General features: G+C 36.5%; 1 protein-coding gene across 3 annotated transcripts in view; it reads right to left on the bottom strand.

Moving 5' to 3' along the window:
• Positions 1 to 8,836, bottom strand: part of TFPI (tissue factor pathway inhibitor) — a 77,241-nt gene extending 68,405 nt beyond the window's left edge. For 2 of the 3 annotated variants that reach the window (XM_065931907.1, XM_065931905.1), the window contains exon 1: positions 8,624 to 8,836. The gene's annotated coding sequence lies outside the window, so the exon portion shown is untranslated. The remainder of the gene's footprint in view (positions 1 to 8,623) is intronic. The other variant, XM_065931904.1, reaches the window with a different exon arrangement.
• Positions 8,837 to 21,102: the final 12,266 nt, after the last annotated feature.

Genomic DNA, 21,102 nt, shown 5'->3' on the forward strand with positions numbered 1-21,102 from the left:
CGACGACAGAGGATGAGATGGGTAGATGGATGCCGGTGATGATCGAACTTGATGGACATGAATTTGAACAAGTTCTGGGAGTTGGTGTTGGACAGGGAAGCCCAGCGTGGTGCAGTCCATGGGATCACAAAGAGTTGGACACGACTGAGCGACTGATTCAAGGGTAATGATTGAAGTGAGACTCTAAATGTAATCTCCTCCTAGGCTTTTCAAAAAAGCTCTTTTCTCAAAAGTTTCTTATCCCTAGGATAACTCAGGCATCTCTCCCCCAGCCTCATTCATCCTATGTCAAGTTTATCTGCCTTTGAAATCTTTATCTTGCCTTCTTCAGGATATATTATTACTTGACACTCTTTTTGACCCTAATGCTATATACTGGTTTCCTTGAATATTTAATCATGTTCAGATGCAATTTTCATGGTTATGTGTAAGGTCCTGAGGGATCTGAGGAAAACTATTGATTCCTTTCTAGGGAACAAATACACACATGGCTCAGGTATTTTCTCACACACTTTTGAGGACCATCCGTGAATGCTCATTCACTCATATCTTTTCAGATGAGGCTTCCATTCAGAAGGATAGGTGGTCACTTGTATCTCTTTGTACTCTGAATAAGGAGATAGTAATATGGAATGCAGGCAAGAGGGGGTGGGAGAGCAAGGTTGACATAGTAGTGGCAGGGCAAACACTGGTATCTAAGGAAAATGTACTTTCTTTAGGGCTATAATTAATACATTTAAATAGATTTAAAGGAGTTTCAGTCAGCGTACCACGAATAGAAAAAAGAACCCTCTCATCATGGACTCTAGTCTACCAGGCCCCTCCATCCATGGGGTTTCCCCAGGCAAAAATACTGAAGTGGGTTGCCATTTCCTTCTCCAGGGCCATGTGAATTGAGGCTAATTTAAATTCTCCCTAGTTAAACACTTTTATTCCACTGGCATATTCTTCAGCAATTCCTTAAGAGAAAAACATACAAAATCTGAAACTTGAAAAAAAATATTGCTGCTGAAAGGAGAGCTTGAGTGTTTCTAAGGTAAATTCCTTATTGCTTAGCTCTTCATTTTTTATAAACCCGCATTAGTGCCTGGATGTACATGGCATAATGATTGCTTTATTGTGTACCTGTTTCCTTTCCTCATAGACAGAGTAACTATGTTAAAAGAGATCCAAAACCAGTAAGATGCACAGAAACTTGAATAATGTACACACTGCTACATAATTATAAAAGCAAATTCTAATGCTAAGTATACATTGTTTGCAATGTTTGTCATTTGGGATTATCTTTTTAACTCAATTTGTTTATAATTAAGCAAGTAATACCTGAAACTAAGTTTCCTTTCATAAAAAGAAAAAAGTTTTAATTTGTGCCATCAGTGAACTTTCCAAACTTTCAATACATACAAATATCCAGGAATCAGGGAAGGAAAAATAATTGTGAGAAATTGTGACAGGAAACTATCAGTAAAGCCAATCTTTAATTCATTACAAAACTCTTGAAGCTCTAGGTAAATAACACTCAGCACTCAATTTTGGAAATGCTTGTTGAGCAAGTGACAATTTGACAATTTGGTTTTAAGTTAGTAGGATTAATTTGTCATCTAAAATAAGAGTAAAATATTAGCCACCCAAACAGCTACTGTTATCAGAAAATCATAATGAAATAAACTGCTTATCTGAGATGAAATAACTATTTTTTAGAAATAGTGAATTTATTCATTATATAAATATGTAAATATATTTGCTCATTTAGCATAGTTACTGAGATATAGCAAGCAAAAAATATTTACCTTATCCAGGACAATAAATGAATTACAGTTTATATGCTCTTAAGATATGTCTATTTATGTTCAGTTTTAAATTTTTAGAGTAGCATTAAATTAAAAAAAAAAAAAGCTCTTCTACACTGCACAGCAAAAGAAACTGTAAACAAAATGGAAAGATAACCCACATAATGAGAGAAAATATTTACAAATGATATAACCATGAAGGGATCAATGTTCAAAATATACAAATGGCTCATGCAGTTCAATATAAAAAAGAGCTCATATATATATATATATATATATATATAAAAGAGCTTATGCAGCTCAACATAAAAATATACAGCCCAATCAGAAAAATATAAATAAACATTTCTCTAAAGAAGATGGATAAAAAGCACAGCAAAAATTGCTCAACATTAATTATTAGAGAAATACAAATCAAAGCTACAATGAGGTATGACTTCATGTCAGTCAGAATGGCCATCAAAAAATCTACAGACAATAAATGCTGAAGAGGGTGGAGAAACCTCCTACAGTGCTGGTGGGAATGTAAATTGGTAGAGCCACTATGCAGATCAGTATAGAGGTTCTTTAGAAAACTAAAAATAGAGCGACCATATGATCCAGCAATCCCACTCCTGGGCATATGTCTGGAGGAAACTATAATATGAAAAGATACATCCACTCCAGTGTTCACTGTAGTACTATTTACAATAGCCAGGATGTGGAAGCAATCTAAATGCCCCTTGACAGATGAATGGATAAAGATGTGGTACACATACATAATGCAATATTAATCATAACAAAGAATGAAATGCTACCATTTGCAGCAACATGGATGGGCCTAGAGATTATCATGCTAAGTGAAGTAAGTCATAGAAAGAAAAATATCATATGATATCAGTTATATATGGAATCTAAAAAACTGATACAACATATTTACAAAACAGAAACAGACTTACAGACTTAGAAAACAAATTTGTGGTTACTAAAGGGGAAAGTTTGGGGAGAGAGAGAAAATTAGGAGGTTGGGATTAACATATACACACTACTATATATCTTCCCAGGTGGCTCAAATTGTAAAGAATCTACCTGCCAATGCAGGAGCTGCAGAAGATGCAGATTTGATCCCTGGGTTGGGAAGATCCCCTGGAGGAGGAAATGGCAAGCCACTACAGTATCCCTGCCTGGGAAATCCCATGGACAGAGAAGCCTGGTGGACTATAGTCCATGGGGTTGCAAACAATCAGACATGACTGAACAGGGACACTCACTGCTATATATAAAATAGAAAACAGATAATAAACAAGAACCTACTCTACAGCGCAAGGAACTCTACTCAATACTCTCTAATAACCTTTATGGGATAAGAATCTGAAAAAGAATAGAAATATGTATAACTGATTCACTTTGTTGTATACCTTAAACATAACGTTATAAATCAACTATATGCCAATATAAAGTAAAAATTTAAAGAAAAATTGTTCTTCCACTTCCAGCTATAATGGATTAACATTGGATTTATTCTCCCACCTGCTGCTTCTGCTGCTGCTAAGTTGTTTCAGTCATGTCCGACTCTGTGCAACCCCATAGATGGCAGCCCACCAAGCTCCCCTGTCCCTGGGATTCTCCAGGAAAGAATACTGGAGTGGGTTGCCATTTCCTTCTCCAGTGCATGAAAGTGAAAACTGAAAGTGAAGTTACTCAGTCATGTCCTAGCGACCCCATGGACTGCAGCCCACCAGGCTCCTCCATCCATGGGGTTTTCCAGGCAAGAGTACTGGAGTGGCGTGCCATTGCCTTCTCCATTCTCCCACCTGAAACAACTTAAAAAATAATAGTCAAAATGTATTAAATAATATTTGAGCTAATTAAATATTGGTAAGTGAAGGGCAGTGATCCCATAAGGATGGGAAACAAGATTTCAGCCCTACATTCCCATCTGCTCCAGCGCACTGACTGAAGGGAATTTCTACATTCAGAGACAGGAAGAGGAGGCTCGGGAATTGCCCAGTGGTCTCCCTGAGTTTAGGAGAAAGCAAATTCTCTGGAAGGGCCACGTGGCTAGAGTATTCATGGCAGAGTAATAGAGTAGAGAGCAATACAGAAAGAGAGACTCAGAAATCTTCAGATGGCCTCAAGTCTTTAGTTTCATATCAATTACTGCACACGAGAGAATATAAGTTAAGTCTGGGTAAAGAACCACCTGAATGGGCTAAAGGGGAATAACACTTAAAACACACATAAAGCTGCAAATATTTCTTGCTCCTAAACTTCAAAAACACCCATTCATGGTGCACTGAATAGTCAGAAAGGTTTTTTTGTTTTTTTTTTTCCTTCAGCACTGGGGGAAAATTAACCATAGAGTAAACATTTCTCTGACTGCCTAACAAAGCTTGACTGTGAGATAACAAAAAACCAGATTGTTTGCAAGTAGTTAAACTACAACTCAAGACAAAACTCAATATTATTATTAGGTAGACAGCATATGCAGCACTTAAGAAGATAAGATTCATAATATTAGCCATTCAAATAAAAATTACAAGGCATGCAAGCAGCAGTAAAATATAATGAGAAGGCTCAAAATGACACAGCAAATAGAATTAACAGACAATATTTAAGATAAAATTTTAGCTGCATGATATGTTCAAGAAACTAGAGAAAATAGAGTGTGTTAAATAGAGAAAGAAGATAGAGACTCAAACTGAATTTCCACAGATGAAAACAGCAATATTTGACATGAAAAATGCACTAGGAGGGACTATAAACACATTGGACATAGAAGAAAAGACAAGTAAATCTGAAGATATAATGATAGAAACTATGTATATTGAAACACAGGAAAAAAGCCCAAAATATTATTTTTCTTGTACTTGCTTTTCAATTTTAAGTATTTTTAAGAGTACAACTTTGTGGCACTAATTGCATCTATATGTTTTTGCAGTCATCACCCCAAGCAGAAACTGTGTATCCATTAAGTAATAACTCACCATTCATTCCTTCCTCCAGACTCTGTTAACCTCTATTCTACTTCTTTTTTCTATGAATTTGCCTACTGTAGATTAAATTCCTTGTAAGTAAAATTATACATTATTTGTTCTTTTTTATGTCTGGCTTATCTCACTTAGTATAATGATTTCAAATTCATTCCTATAGCATGAATCAGAAATTCATTCATTTTACAGTCATGCATATTTAAAATCAGTTGCACATAAAAGAGTCAGTAGAGTGTTAGTTGCTCAGTTGTATCTGACTCTTTGAGACGCCATAGACTATAGACTGCCAGTCTCCTCTGTCCATGGGATTTTCCAGGCAAGAACACTAGAGTGGGTTGCCATTCCCTCCTCTAGGGGATCTTCCTGACCCAGAGGTTGAACACAGGTCTCCTGCATTGCAGGTGGATTCTTTACCATCTGAGCCATCATATGATATTTTAATATAAACATTTTGCTTTATTTCCTGGGATACTCTGAAGTTTATGCCTAAAAGGACTTTAAAAATATTACCAATATTTTGCAACAAACACCACTATTCTGGAGACTCACCCAATTTCTGCTATTTATTCCATTTATAAGCCTTGCAAAGTAAAGAATGAAGTGATACTTAAAAATGGGTTTTTGTAGGATTTAAGGATGGGATAGATGTTGGTGAGAAACATGAGTAGGAGAGAGAAAATGAGGTTAGCAGCAGGGTGGCGGTGGCAAGGAGGGTGTGGTACAGAAGGGGGTCAATGGTAGTCTATGCTTAGTAAGAAAAACACCATCATGCTGCATTATCATGATATATTATATCATGCTATACTAATGGTAGTTTCACATTCCTGATGTTGAAATAACCCAATAAATAACATGCAATATTTATTCAGTCCAGAGAGAACTCTCTCCCCAGGACCAGTGGTCTACCAGATAGAACAACTTGGGATAGAAATATTTCAGCATTGGGACTTCTACTATGGAACATGGACCTCTTTTGTTTTTAAAATAATTTAAAAATTTTGTTGTTCCAACTAAGAAAGAACATAGAATCCCAAAGGAAGGCCAGAAGAGAGGAATATAGCAGATTTGGCATGCATCCAATGCTTTTCTTATTGGTTTTGAAAAGAAGAAAAGTAGAAATGACTAGGCTGCCCTAAGCCTATTGGTAGCTGAATCCTAGGTTCTGATTCTACAAAGCATCTGCTTCTTGGATAAGTGAAGACAGGGAGAGAAGAGTAATAGGAGGATTGGGCTCCCAGAGATGATACATCACACTAAGAAAGCACTCACTGAAGGTCACTGAGGCCCAGGAGAGGTGGTCTAGCAGAAAGAGCACTCTCTGGAATAGCTTGCATTCTTTCTTCATTTTGGTGAGATTTAATATGCAGAAATAAGGACTTCAATAGTCACCTCAAGTCTAGAATTCAGCTTTCTCCAAATGCACATGGTAACAATCAGAAATCATTATAGTACTGGAATGTTTCTATAAAAATATATTTAAAAGTATTTTTGTTTTTAAAAAGACAACTCTGCAACTTTAATTAGCAGAGTTACATGTTTTAGATGGTAAACAACAAAAGGCTGAAGACAGCCTTTATTAAGAAAAGATGAGTTGCTCTGCAGTACAATTCTTAGACCTGGTCTACTAGCAAAGATAAACTGATAAAATTAACTAATTTTTAATCAATATTATCATTGAACTTATTAAACTTATACCAACAAACAAGATTTTTTCAAAAACTCTATCCTGTTTCCTGAACAGGAAACCTTCCTTTCCTGTTCATATTATCTCTCCTACTCCCCCTCCCCACCTTTTGTAGGCAACAATGCTTATTTTCATTTTTTTCCTTCTATTAAGTAGAGATGTCAGTTGAAATCTGTATCAAGAGTTTGTGACACTCAATTTAATAAACCAACCATTCCTAAAGAATCTATAGTACATCTACTGTTTGGTTAGATTGCTAGGTGTTCTAGGAATTAATAAAACCTTTTTATCTTGGTATTTTTTCCTCTAGTAATTTGTCATTTGTCCAATTATGTTTTGAATTTGAATAGTGTAGATAACTAAAATCAGGTAATTAATTCTTAGGAAGAAGTAAATTGTTTTATGAAAACTATAGTTTGATACAAAACAATTTTCCATTTCAAAGATTATTATTTTTAAATTTAGCAATACTGTTTATACTAGAAAATTCGAGGCAAAGTAGTTGTTATACAGTCAATAAGAAAATAAAGTCTAGAATTATGAACAAGCAAGCATCAGCTGATGGCATAATGCATTTGAACAAGACCACATTTCCCAATGGGGTTTTGATCTAGTCATTGGAGATATAAAACTGTACCATTAAAAACAAAAAAGCAAAACTTGCACAAATCAGCATACCTAATAGAGAAAGGAACCAAGTTATTAATAGTAGACATATCATTAAAGCTCTCTATTAAGACTTTATGGTTACCTGAATAAGACAAATTTAGCTTCCCCATATAATTGTTCAAATTGTTAAAAGTATATATTTTAAAGTTTTACTCTTAGATCTATAGATTATATTTTTAGATCTACAGAGTTAAGTATCTGTATTCATATTAAGAGTATTCCATCTCTGTTGATGCCTAAGGACACTTTGTATCATTTTATTAACCCATATGCTCTTAATTAAAATTTCACACACCAACACATTTTCAGAGATTATTTGCCCTTCAGTTTAAAGATTAGATAAAATATAGATTATATGTCTTAAAATTATCATGCACTGGAATGGTATATATATATATATAGGTATATATATGATATATATTGGAGTGTACATATATATATACACACACACACACACAAGAATTCTAAAACTGTTTTATGAAAAGATTTTGCTAGGTTAAAAAACTCTGCAACATCTCAAACTGGACACAACTTTTAACCTCTGGTATAAATATTATGCTTGTGCACATAAACTATGACTCTTTGGGATGCATGCTTCCTGCTTGGGTTCTGCCCTGTATATTTACATTATCACAGACATACAAAGTCATTTTGTGACTAATTTCCAGAGTACTGAGTCACAGTGTGGCTGTTGCTTATCTTTTCTTTTTTTTCCTGTGCAGCACTGCTCTTGGCTTTCATTTTTCATTAATACTCATACAAGTAAGCATTTTACATAAATAATTTTTTGTTTCATTATAGTTCTGTGGTGGTGTATTTCTATATTATGTGCTTTCCTTTACTACCAGAAGCTAAGTTTAATATCATTTTATAAGCAACCAGAATATGAAAGTACATCATATTAGGTATGTAATCTATTGCTTTAATTTACATAATTGTACTTTATACAGTGCAGTCTTATCTACTCTTATTTTACTATCTTAGAATATGAGCTTTTGTCTTTGGAGACTTGTAAAATATTTCTTTAATATTTTGAGATTAGTTAATGCTGGAATGAAACAGACAACAAGAATTCTGTTTATACCTTATTTTAAACTTCGCCAATTGATGGCAATGAAAGAACTTCTTTAAACATAAGACTGTCAGTGTCTTATTGTATTTCTTTATATTCTACTAAGTAATATTTGAGTTAAAAAAATCTTCAGAAAACTCCAATAAAAACACAATTAGTAAAGAATTGCCAATTCAAGCTTAAAATTATAAACAAGGGTACATCTCACCAACTTAAAAACAAATGATATATTTGCTTAAAATTCAATGCAAAATGCTGAGAATTTAGTTTTGCATTGCAATCAGTTTATTTACAGAGAAGTGTCCTTTTCATTGTGGGGTTATAGACAATGGTCCTCTCCTACAAGTCTTTGCCTCTCAGCACCCTGCTTTTCCTCCAGGAAAAAGAAAGAAAGGTTATTTCCCATGGACCAGAAAGTATATTGCCAGGTACTCACGAGTAAAATCTCTGAAGAAAGTTCTCAGAAAAATTTTTTCAAAGCAGGATTGAGGTCATTTTGCTTTCCCTTCCATGCATCGAGGAGAGAATTTATCTTTTCTACTTCTTCTTTTAAACAGATGGAGAAACTGGGGAGTGGAGAATAATGAAAGAAATGCAATCTGATCCTGCTCGCAGTGGAAGGACGAGGTAAGAATTTGACTTTTATCCAGCCCAAAGTCACTCCCGTCTATTGGAGCAAAGAAGAGCCTCAGAGAACACCCGCAGCTGGGAACAGCCAGGCTTCCTGTTTAGGTCACGGCAACTCTTTTTAGGCTAATTTCACCAAACTATTCAAAAGCCTTTTCTATTATGGAGGAAACACAGGAATCAGCTGACACTTAGATTTCAAAATTACTATTTCTTTTACTCTCCAGGGTTCTTTTTGTAATTAGTTTTAAAAACACTTTTTCCCCCTTGTGCTATATATTTCTAAAATTTTACATATTTGTCATTACATCATTACTTAATAAAGTGAGATTTTTAGCACTTTATTTCTCTTCTAGTTATTTCATCTACATTGTCATTATATTTATGAAAAAATCTGAGGGCTGCTGAAATTCCCTTTGATTAGAGAGTCAATGTAATGTATTGTCAGTTGTAGACTGATGGGGTTCCCTGGTGGCACAGAGGTAAAGAATCTGCCTGCCAATGCAGGGACACAAGAAACTCAGGTTTGATCCCTGAGTCAGGAAGATCCCTTGGAGTAGGGAATGGCAACGCGACTCCAGTATTGTAGCTTTAAAATTCCATGGACAGAGGAGCCTGGCAGGCTACAGTCCATGGGGGTCACAAACTCATCCATGACTGGGAAACTGATTGTTAAAGACTGCTAGGCTGTAAACCCTGCCTCAGCTACTTACTAACTTTGCAAGTTTAGTTAATTATTTAAACTCTCTGTGCCTCAGTTTCTTTATCCGTAATAATAAAATTTCCTAGAATTGACAAGTAATAAATGGATTAATACATATATATTAAATACATATAAGTATTCATATAGAGGACTTGAGTTCAGTTGTTCAGACATGTCTAACTCTTCACGACCCCATGGACTGCAGCATGCCAGGCTTCCCTGTCCATCACCAACTCCCGGAGCTTGCTCAAATTCAGGTCCAACAAGTTGGTGATGCCATCCAACCATCTCATCCTTTATCTACCCCTTCTCCTCTTGCCTTCAATCTTGCCCAGCATCAGGGACTTTTCCAATGACTCAGTTGTTCACCTCAGGTGGCCAAAGTATTGGAGCTTTCGTGTCAGCATCAGTCCTTCCAGTGAATATTCAGGACTGATTTCCTTTAGGATGGACTGGTTGGATCTCCTTGCAGCCCAAGGGACTCTCAAGAGTCTTCTCCAACACCACAGTTCAAAAAGCATCAATTCTTTGGTACTCAGCTTTCTTTATAGTCCAACTCTCACATCCATACATGACTACTGGAAAAACCATATCTTTGACAAGACAGACCTTTGTCGGTATAGTAATGTTTCTGCTTTTTAATATGCTAAGTCGGTCATAGCTTTTCTCCCAAGGAGAAAGCATCTTTTGGTTTCATGGTGTCAGTCACCATCTGCAGTGATTTTGGAGCCCAAGAAAGTAAAGGCTGTTACTGTTTCCATTGTTTCCCCATCTATCTGCCATGAAGTGATGGGACTGGATGTCATGATCTTCGTTTTTTGAATGTTGAGTTTTAAACCAGCTTTTTCACTCTCCTCTTTCACTTTCATCAAGAGGTTCTTTAGTTCTTCTTCACTTTCTGCCATAAGGGTGGTGTCATCTACATATCTGAGGTTATTGATATTTCTTCTGGCAATCTTGATTCCAGCTTGTGCTTCATTCAGCCAGATATTTTGCATTACATACTCTGCATATAAGTTAAATAAGCAGCATGACAATATACAGCCTTGATGTACTTCTTTCCCAACGTGGAACCAGTCTGTTGTTCAATGTCCAGTTCTAACTGTTGTTTCTTGACTTGCATACAGATGTCTCAGGAGGCAGGTAAGGGGGTCTGGTATTCCCATCTCTTGAAGAATTTTCCCCAGTTTGTTGTGATCCACACAGTCAAAAGGTTTAGCATAGTCAATGAAGCAGAAGTAGATGTTTTTCTGGAATTCTTTTGCTTTTTCTATGATCATGTTAGGTAGTTAGAATAGGGAAAAGGAGTCCAAAATGGCGGTGGCTAAAAGAACTGGAAGGGAAAGCCCACAAAAATAGAACAAAGGAAGGTCCGAGAACCGGAGTGAGAACCTCAGGTAAAACAAACAACACTCCTGGCTGGCCCAATTTACATAAGACAGGCCCAAGGACAGAGAAACATACAAAAAGAGGAGCCAAAGCTCTTTTCTCTCTCTCTCTCCCCCGCGCGATGGTGCGATCTTCTCTTCGTGTCTTTGGATCGACGTGCCCTCATGCCTCGAAGATGGATTTTCCTGCTATTATCTAAATAAATAGAGCTGTAACACTAAGCTGTAACACTGATTTATTTAAGAGCTATAACACAGTCTGTCCTCCGAGAGTTGTGACCCGCCAAGGGGCTTTAATGTCCGTCACTCCAAATTTTTGTTGTCACGAGACAAAGAACTGAGGGGCATACACTCGCGTGACAATCAAATGGATGTTGACATGGACTCCAAACATAGCAAACCTTCAGTAGATGTTTATCATGTTTATTGATGCTGTTTACATCATAATTATTATTTTAAATGGTATGTAAGTATTTAAAGACATCACTTACCTTGGTCTGCTGTTACTGAAGTTAACCCCTAGTATTTCTGTAATGGAATTATGGTCATATCAGACTAAGATCACTAGATATTTCAGAAGATGGAAGAATCTACTTTGCCATGATGGTTGAAGCCACTTGATTAGAAAATTCATCAGTTTCTTGTTTTTTCCATCTCTGAGTTGTTGGTCCTTTAATGGATCAGGACCTGGTGGTCCGGAGTCGATGATAAGAAAGTGAAAGAAGGAAAGAGGCTAATATTCCCTGGGTTACATGGCCGGCCTTTGCACTCCAGGGAATCAGCCAGAAATAGAGAGATAAAGAAAAAGAGAGGAAGAGAAAGAAAGAAAGGCACGGGGGCCAAAGTTCTGATGGAGCAAAGATGCTTTATTGCATTTTGTAAGGGTATATATACCAGTAACTTCTTTAAATAAAGATCAAGAGGCCAGACTTTACAAGTTTACCAAGGAAGCAAGGAGCAATAGAGGCCATAAGGCCAAAAGGCGATGCATATCAAAAGAGGGTCATAAACAATCCCTATCACCAAATGAAAATGCTAATGAAGAAAATCCTATGCAAGCATTCCATCTCTTTGATCTCCTTCCTGGGAGAGGCTTGCCTGCTCCTCTCACCCTATATGGACTGATAAGGAACACAGGGCTCAAGAGAGATAGGAAACAGCACACAGGAAGCCTCCTGTAAAATGCTTCCTGACAGGAATGTCTTTGTGTCTTGACATTTTCTGGCTTCTTTCCTTTGGCTTCTGGGTAAGAGGTTGTTACCAACTCCAACTCATATCACAGGACAGGCAATAAATCAAAAGTTAATTTTCTGGGGCAAGAAATAGTGACCTTATTCAGAAATCTGGCAGACTGAAAAGATGGGGGACTCGTATTCCAAAGAAACATCTTTCCTGCATTAGAGTTCAGGCTTCTTTTATACTAAAAGGGAAGGGCGTTAAGTTGAACATTTCCTGATTCTGGTCAGTCTCTGGAGGGGTTGTGTTAACTTTTTCCTGCTTCAGTCGTTCACAGGTGGACTGCTCAGGATGTTTTCTTGTGAGCTAAACAAAGGTATTTTAGCTTAATGCTCATTACGTGGGAGGCAAGGTTCCCAGAGATTGGCCATTGTGTATAATTTAATCTTATAGGCAACATCCCTTTAGTGATTAATTTGTAATAAAATACAAAAGTTCTTCACTATTACATGATAACTTTTCCTCTTGTGTGTTTTTACTATTTATTGAGTAATTTTTAGATGTCTGTCCCCAAAATTATCCCATTTAGTCCTCACAACTAGACTGGGAAGAAAGCCCTCTCTGCATGACATTTGAGTATAGTTTATGGAACTCTGATTCAAATCATATAGTCTGACTTCAGAGTACAGATACTTAAATGCTCTTCTGTGCTTCTTTTGCACCCATTTTCTGGATTTCATACCACAACAAAACTCTGCTGTGTGTTGAAACTTTGTTATTAACAAAGTTAATAGAACTTTTTCTTTTAACAAAGTTAAAAGAACTTTGTAGCACAATTATTACCCTTTATTACCTGTTGCAACTCAAGCACATTCAGTGTTCCCTTCTTTCTCAGACAGTTAAGAAAAGTTGCTGTTCTTGGACTGGAGTAGACATTATTCATTTTTGGTCAATCTACAGGCTCTACTCAGGTAGTGGTAAACTCAGCAAATTAGATTTCCTTTTTGGAGACTTGTACTAAGAGCCATAGAAAAAAAATATACAATGTTAGGGTCTTAACTAAAAAGTCAAGATAGAGGATGTGCTGACAGACACAATGGTGAGTGCAAGATGATTATGTGGAGAAAGCTAGTTGAGAGAGAATGTTGAAAAGGATGAAGGAAGAGGATGAGTGACCTCTGAGAGAGAAATAGGGAAAGAATGAAACCAATAGTAAGACATAGAGATGGGACAGTGATACCTGAGTTCTACAGTAACAGTCCTTCCCCAGGCCTAATTCAAATTTTTCTAAGTACTCAAGAACGTGTGTGTGTGTGTGTGTGCGCGCGCATGTGTGCATGCGTGTGCACAGGCACACACTCAGTCACTCAATCATGTTTGACTCTTTGTGATCCTATGGACTGTAGCACGCCAGCCTCCTCTGTCCATGGAATTTTCCAGGCTAGAATACTGGAACGGGTTGTTATTTCCTGCTCCAGGGGATCCTCCTGACCCAGGAATCAAACCAGCATCTCTTGAGTCTCCTGCATTGTCAGGCAGATTCTTCACTTCATATACCCTTGTAATAAACCCACTTTTCCCCTAAGGTCATTTAAGAAATCTCTTCTTCTTCTTACTATGTAAAGAACTCTATCTGAAAGAGCTACAGTTGAGGTGAAATTGTTTTCCCAATGATCGCTGATTTCATATTTAAGTTGTATTTGCTTCTCAAGCAATTTATTCACACGTGGATATTCTTGTGCTTAACACAATACTGGAACTTGATGTAAACTATTGTTAAGATTAGACAACCTGATGCTGTCACTTAAAGCCTCTGTGGACTCAGCTTTTCTCTCCCTGAGGCTTGGGTGAGCTTCTTTTTGAGGTTTTATTACAAGTCTGCCTTTCTACTGTGTACAACTCTTTAGTCAAAATTGTATGGATAAAAGATTTTTCTCACCAACAGTTTGACTATATGCCATTGTATCTTTAAGTGCTTTGTATCTACTCATTATTTGGCTGTTACAAGTACCCACCAAATACTGGACATTCTCCTTTTCATTTCTAACCACACACTTAATTTTTCCTTTCCAACTCTCATACAATCCAAATAACATTTCAGATTTGTATGAGCTTTATCAGAAGTTTATGAGTTTTACGATTCTTATTTTTCATTTTCTCTGCCAGATGATGCCCATGTCCTACATAAAGGTCACTCTCTAAAACTGTCTAACAGTAAAGGTGACCCAGAAAGGGGACTGGAAATAAATCCTTTCTTGATAAAAGAAATAAAGATTTTGGGACTCTGTTATCAAGCATAACTTAGGAAGAAATGAATAATATACTCCTTACCCCCTTGCCTTCTTCTCTTAAAGATATGTTTTCTTGACCACATATATATTATTATGTTATATAACCTTGGATACTGGACTAAATTGGGCCCCCAGACTCCATGCTCTTGGTCTCCCTGATGTTCTGTGTTCCTTTTCATCCTATGTATGTCACTGAACAATATGAAGTATTTTGGAGGGAATGCTTTCTGGAAATTTACTGTTGTTAAAGCATCAGTATAAACAAAATTAATTAACAATCAACTTCAAATATGTTGCAGATTAAAGTTAATTCTTATTAAGTAATACAGTAACATAAATCTTTCCAGAAATGCTATATTCACAAGCTGACTCCATCTGTAGGAAATCAAGTTCTCAAATTAGTTTAAATTTTTATGTGGAACTCAAAATAAATGCATGCATGCAAACATGAGTACTGGAATAATCATGTTATTTTTGTTTTATTTGATTCATATTTCTTATTAATATGATATTCTTTGCCCAGTTAAAAATGAGAATAATCGATTGTTGAGAAGTAGTGGTAATATGTACTATCATAAAGTTGTAATTGATGTATAATCAGCCCTCTCAGGAGAGTCTCCACAGGAATTTCAGTGATAAATCACATTATCAACAGGTAGGCATCTTGAGTAAGTGATTTTTTCCTTCATCAGGCAAAACATATAGACTAAGAGAGTTGGGAAAGTTAACCATTGTGTCATGTGTTTACGCATTGCACTTCACAATAAATTATTGCTACTTACTGGCATTTTTAAAGTATATATAATGTCTCAGAGTAAAAATAAAATAAGCTGAATTCCTAGATATTTCTCTACGGTTTTCTAAGAATCAGATAGTCTATTAAATGGTCTGGTGATTTTACTTTGAGACTTCACTTTAATTCATGTATTTTTGTCCTAATCACTTTTAGTTTGCTTAACTCCTTCTGTGAGAACTTGGGAAGTATAAGTCTTGTTTCTTCCTGTCCCTCCCTAATTCTATGTGAAATGTAAAAATTTGGGCAGGGTCTTCTGGCCCAGGTTGCTTTTTCATCCTTTCTGGAAATGTTTTTGAGAGAAAAAGTCCAGATAGGAAAGGGTAACCTCCTGTAAGATGTGATCTAATGTGAGGTAAAGTCTCACATTTCCCAATGTCTTATCCTTGGTTCGGCCATAAGTGAAATGCACCCAGTAATGAAGAAGGTATTTGTCTGCTCACCAAATAGTCTTTTAAAGTTCAAGTTTTGTTAGGAGAACGATAAAGTCATTATGTACCCAAAACTATTCTGTTATTTTAGCTAAATGTACTCCTTTGATTTTTGGATCGACTCTATGATAGAACAAAGGGTGTCTTAAAAAATTACAAAAAATAAGTCCAACTCCAGAATCCTTGAGTTTGACAATAATGACATTCATATTTGTTGTCCTGTTGCAGGAAGGGGGACCACTTCCAGGGCCCGAAACTGGACTCTTGTCTAACACTCGGAAATGAATTGTCCGAGGAGACACATGTTGACAAAGCAAGAGATTTTATTGGGAAAGGGCACCCGGGTGGAGAGCAGGAGGGTAAGGGAACCCAGGAGAACTGCTCTGCCACGTGGCTCACAGTCTTGGGTTTTATGGTGATGGGATTCGTTTCCGGGTAGTATTTGGCCAACCATTCTAATTCAGAGTCTTTCCTGGTGGCGCACGCATTGCTCAGCCAAGGTGGATGCTAGCAAGAGGGATTCTGGGAAGTGGACGGACAGGTAGTGTCTCCTTTCGATCTTTCCCGAACTCTTCCGGCTGGTGGTGGCTTATTAGTTCCGAATTCCTTATCAGGATCTCCTGCCATAAAACAACTCATGCAAATGGTTACTATGGTGCCTGGCCAGGGTGGGCGGTTTTAATCAGTGTGCTTCCCCTAACAACTCCCCCCTGAGAGACTTCATACTCAAGATGCTTCTTGGGAATTGGGGCAGAGGTCTCTTTGTTCTGTAACTTCTTCCTGCTGTGCCTGGGTGTAGGCCTGCCTAGCAGAGCAGAAGTCTTTCTATACCTGTCCTAAGTTGGGGTGTTTTATATCTGAAACCAGCTTTTACTCTTGTAATAACAGCGACTTAGTTTGAAACTGTCAGCGCCTTTCAGAGGTAAAATAGACAGGGGCCAAACAGGAGACCTAACAGGATGGTCATCACTGGTCCCCAGGAACAGGAGGCACCACTGGGATAATTGGCTGGTGGTCAAGCAACAGAGCTGTGTTCTAAGAATCTTATGTTTAGTCTGAAGTTACCATCTTCCACCTGGGTGGGGGCTCTAGTTCTGTAGAAGAACTCAAAAGACATTGTTATGCATATTTTTTTTTTTCAGTAGGAACCAGGACCCGTCTCAAGGCTGTACCACCATTTGATTGTTTCCCCTCTGTTTCTATATTTTTTTCCTTCTCTGATTGGCAATTGTTTGAATTTACCCTTTGGAACTCAGGGAAGGTCAAGGAGGCTGAATAAAGCCTATATTTTACAGTACAGCAGATCTGTACTCCAGAGTCGCCATCCCGCAGAGTCCTGTTCAGTTTTATTTAGGGAACAGGGCAACTATGACTGTGGTAACTTTTTGTCAAAATGGGGCATAGGATCGCCTCAGCTTGGAGAAGAGACACTGAATTGGAAATATTCCTGAGTTCTAAGTCTTAGATCTGAGTCTTGTATGATTAAAATCTCAATCTCTTGGTCTGCCATTTTGTTGTAACATACCCAGTTAGTAGTAGCTGGAGAAGGGATAACTGGAGTTTTAATAGACAAAGTAAATCTCTTTCTTTTAGAAGAATAGGCCTGAAATCCAGTCTGGACCTGGCACTTCAGGGAGACTTGTAGCCAGGTGGCCAGTTGCCTAGTTTTATAAAAAGTAAGATAGAAGTTACTAGCTTCCAGCAGACACTTTTGAGAATGGTAGCATCTAAACCTGACACGACTCAGAAAACTCAAGTGTTTAGCAATACAATGTCTAATCTGAAATTATACCCATAGTAACACCTGGTTATTACCCAGGATGTCTGAACCATAGCTGAGTACTCTATTTTGACTTTTAATTGTAAAATTTTTCTTTAATAGCCAAAGCAGATGGCACCATTAATGATGTCAGTGTTTCTCTAGATATGAGAAGATGCAAGAATTGGGACTCATAAAATCTCTTGAAAAAATCTAACTATCTGAAGGCCTGTTCTGCCAGTTTTTCCCAGAGCACGGAACACCTCATTTTTGATCTTCACCCTGAACTATTTTCAGGGCTGTTGAAAGTCAACAGTTGCCGTGGCCATGATATAATCGCTGTAGATGTAGATGGCAAGTGTCAATCTTCAGTTGGCAAAGCCCCTTTTTGCTCACAAACTTGACGACGACTTTGAGGGGGGCATTTCATGACCATTTTATCCCATGGTGCTGAGAATGTCCATTCTCAGGTTTGGCAAAGATTTTGTCGACCGGCTTCTCAATGTGCTGTTACTGGATTAGGCCATAAAACAGTATTTAAAATCCTCTGGACCACCTGTCTTACTAGCCTCTTGGTCCAGGAAAACATTCCCTCTTGTTGCTTTTTCTCATATCTAGAGTTACACTGTCATCATCATCGATTTCCTAGGGAACTATATATTATTTTTTCAGAGACCTCAGTCACACATTTGGCACTGTAAGAAATAGCAATTCTGTAAAACAGGTGAAATACAAAGAACGTAGCCAGTAGTATTAGTAAAGTCACAAGTAAGACCCAAGAGCTTCTATTAGATGTAGCCCAGTATATCCCAGGTCGTCTGACTTAGTCTACTCTGTACGAATCTTTATCTTTCAGGGAAATTATACATTGGCACCACCATCTATAAGGCACATAACCCAGTTTTTTAGTGTTACTAGACTGATTATGATTTAATTGTTTTTAACACAGAGGAGACTTTAAACCTAAATTACCATAGCTTAGTGTTATCTATATAAATCTATCTCATAATGGTGGGAGATTTTTTTTTTCTTTTGCTAAAACTTTTTGTGTTGCTCTGATTGAGCTTGAGGAATAGAAAAAGGCTCAAATTTATGGCCAGAGTCAGAGTAGGCATTATTAATTGGCCCAGTGAGGGGATCCCGTCTGGTAGTATCATAGTAACCTGAATATGACTATAATTTTTCCAAGTAAATTTCCTCAGGGCCAACCAGTTAGAGTCTTGTAGTAGAGAAATTTACCAAGGTAACCCAGAGCTAGACACAGATAATTGGCTACAAACCCAACAATTGGATTGATTTTTGAAAGTAGCATAGTATCAGGCCTATGATAGAAAAGCATTTGATTTATATGCAAAGGTCTAAGAAGTCAAGAAAACATTATAAATGATCATATGAATCAGGTCCAGTATCTTGGACAAGCTGTCTACCTCTTATGTCATTGTTGTCTCATCCTGGTGTACTGGAGTTTCTCTTGTTTGAGCATCATTTTAAGGTGAGATTAGGTCAGCTATCTTTTCTATAGACCAATCCAGTGTAGGGGCCTTTGGAAGTGGGAATTAATCTAAAAGTTAATTTTTCTTCAGTTTCATTGTGCGTGAGCTAGTTAAGAGTACCTGATAAAAAGTCCTTCCATCCAGGTTGGAGACGGTCCCTTAAATTATGTCTTTTTCCAGTCCTGGTTGCAGATCATGAGTCATCCGATCTTCATCCAAAGATAGATTATTGAGGTAAGCTTCAGAAACAAACTTAGGGTGTTTTTTAAGAATTCAATTAAATTTTGCATTAATATCACATAACAGCAAAGAACTATCCAAGAAATGAGTCTTACTACATGCAGACCTCCATGAACAAACTGGGATTTAACATTTTTTGAAATATCTTTTCCCCCAAAGTTACCCTCATTTTTATCAAATATAACCAAATTAAGGCTATTTTGTTTGCAAAATAGGTCTGTTCTCACTAATTTTGGTATGATGATTTATATAACCATAATTGATTATAGACTTTTTATTTTGCTGAAACACTTATAGAATCTCAGACTGAACTTTTAATATAAAACAGGGCTGGGAAACTCACACCAAAGGCTTATTACAGATTTTGAATAACAAATTTAGGTGAACTCTTCTCTTTTTAAGATCTCAAAAATTCCTTGAGATTTTTGTACCTGTTAGTGAGATAACCTTTCTAGCTCATTTGATAAACTTACTGGAAACTTAAGAGTTTCAAATTTCTGGAGGAGTCAGATAGAGAGAAAATATAATTGTTTTGTTCATAATGTATAATTTTACCAAATTATTTTCATAATTAGTTTGAGAGGAATGTTTTCCTTACTCCCGGAAAACACAAGATTTAAACCTGTAATTTTTCAGATAGAAACCATAAAAATTATAAGCATATTCGCTGGTTCATTCAGTCCTTTGTTAACTTTTGTGAAGTCATCAGGTTTCTCATTAGAACACCAAGACATTTCAAAATGTTAAGAACTCTATATAATTTCTAGGATATCTGTATTAGTAATTTTATCATACATTATAACTTGAGCAGATTTATTGCTCATTTGATAATCTTTTTTATGTAATTTAACTAACCAAATAAACACAGTTTAATATCTCTCTTTGGGATGTTTCAGGGGCCCTCTGAAGCACCCCAAAGTTAGCTAGAGGTCAAAGGAACTTTAAAAGAATTCGATTTAGGAATTTTTATCGAAAAGATCAATTAAAAGCATTTAGAACATTTGGTCAGATTTAGTCAATGTTGATGGCTGTATCATTTAGCTTGTTGATATGTCACAATGGGCGTAAATACCAAGGCTCAAGGTCTAGTGAAAGTCAGCTCCGCCATCATGGACCTAATTGGGTCTAAGCAATTTTCTTTCAACCATGTCATTTCTAACAAAATCCACTTATCTAACTAATTGTAATCCAATTTTAGAAAACCCTGATTATGCATAACTCTTTTTAATACTTTTTTCATACTTTTTACTGAAAGCACACTTCCTGTTTTCCTTTAGCAACCAAGAGCTAACTTTTATACTAGCATTTTATAGATTAGTGAGCATAAATACCGGTGATAAATTCTAAAACCCTTGCTTTCTTAAAACATTTTAGGATGGCATCAAACATTATTCATTTATGGTCCCAAATCTCTTTAGTTTTTCTGTAAAAGGAAATCAGTGTTTAGTAGTAAATGTTTCAAAATCTTATTTCATTTGGAAATGACCTAATTATTTAAGAGACTTCCAATACTTAGTTTAGCACAACCCTTAGAAATTCAAGTTATGCCAATCTGGGGAGACTATTGTAGACAAATATTCTTAAAGATTACAAACTCATATCTCATTTGCATTTCTTAGAAGTTTCTTCACTCGAGGTAATTTTCTTGTTGACAAACTTGTAACAGATATAATATTTAACTTATATTAAACCTAGGTTTAATATTCTTCTTGATGTTAATTACTCTAAGACATGTCTATATTAGATAGGTCAACAAACATTAATATCAGGTATTTAATACTGAATATTTCCCAGTTCACCTGAACCTGGAATTTATTGTTTAATTTAGAATTATTTGATTTCTAAGTGCTTACCTTTTTTCAAGCCAATTAAATAGAGCTCATTTACAAATTAACCTAAAAAATATTACCCAGAGACAAAAACATACCAAGACATATTTAGACAGACACACTGCAAGATCTAGCTTCATTTTCTAAGTTTGGTCATGAATTAGATATTGCAATATAAAATTTAA

This window comes from Muntiacus reevesi, chromosome 3 (assembly GCF_963930625.1).
Source record: "Muntiacus reevesi chromosome 3, mMunRee1.1, whole genome shotgun sequence".
Taxonomy (NCBI): Eukaryota; Metazoa; Chordata; class Mammalia; order Artiodactyla; family Cervidae; genus Muntiacus; species Muntiacus reevesi.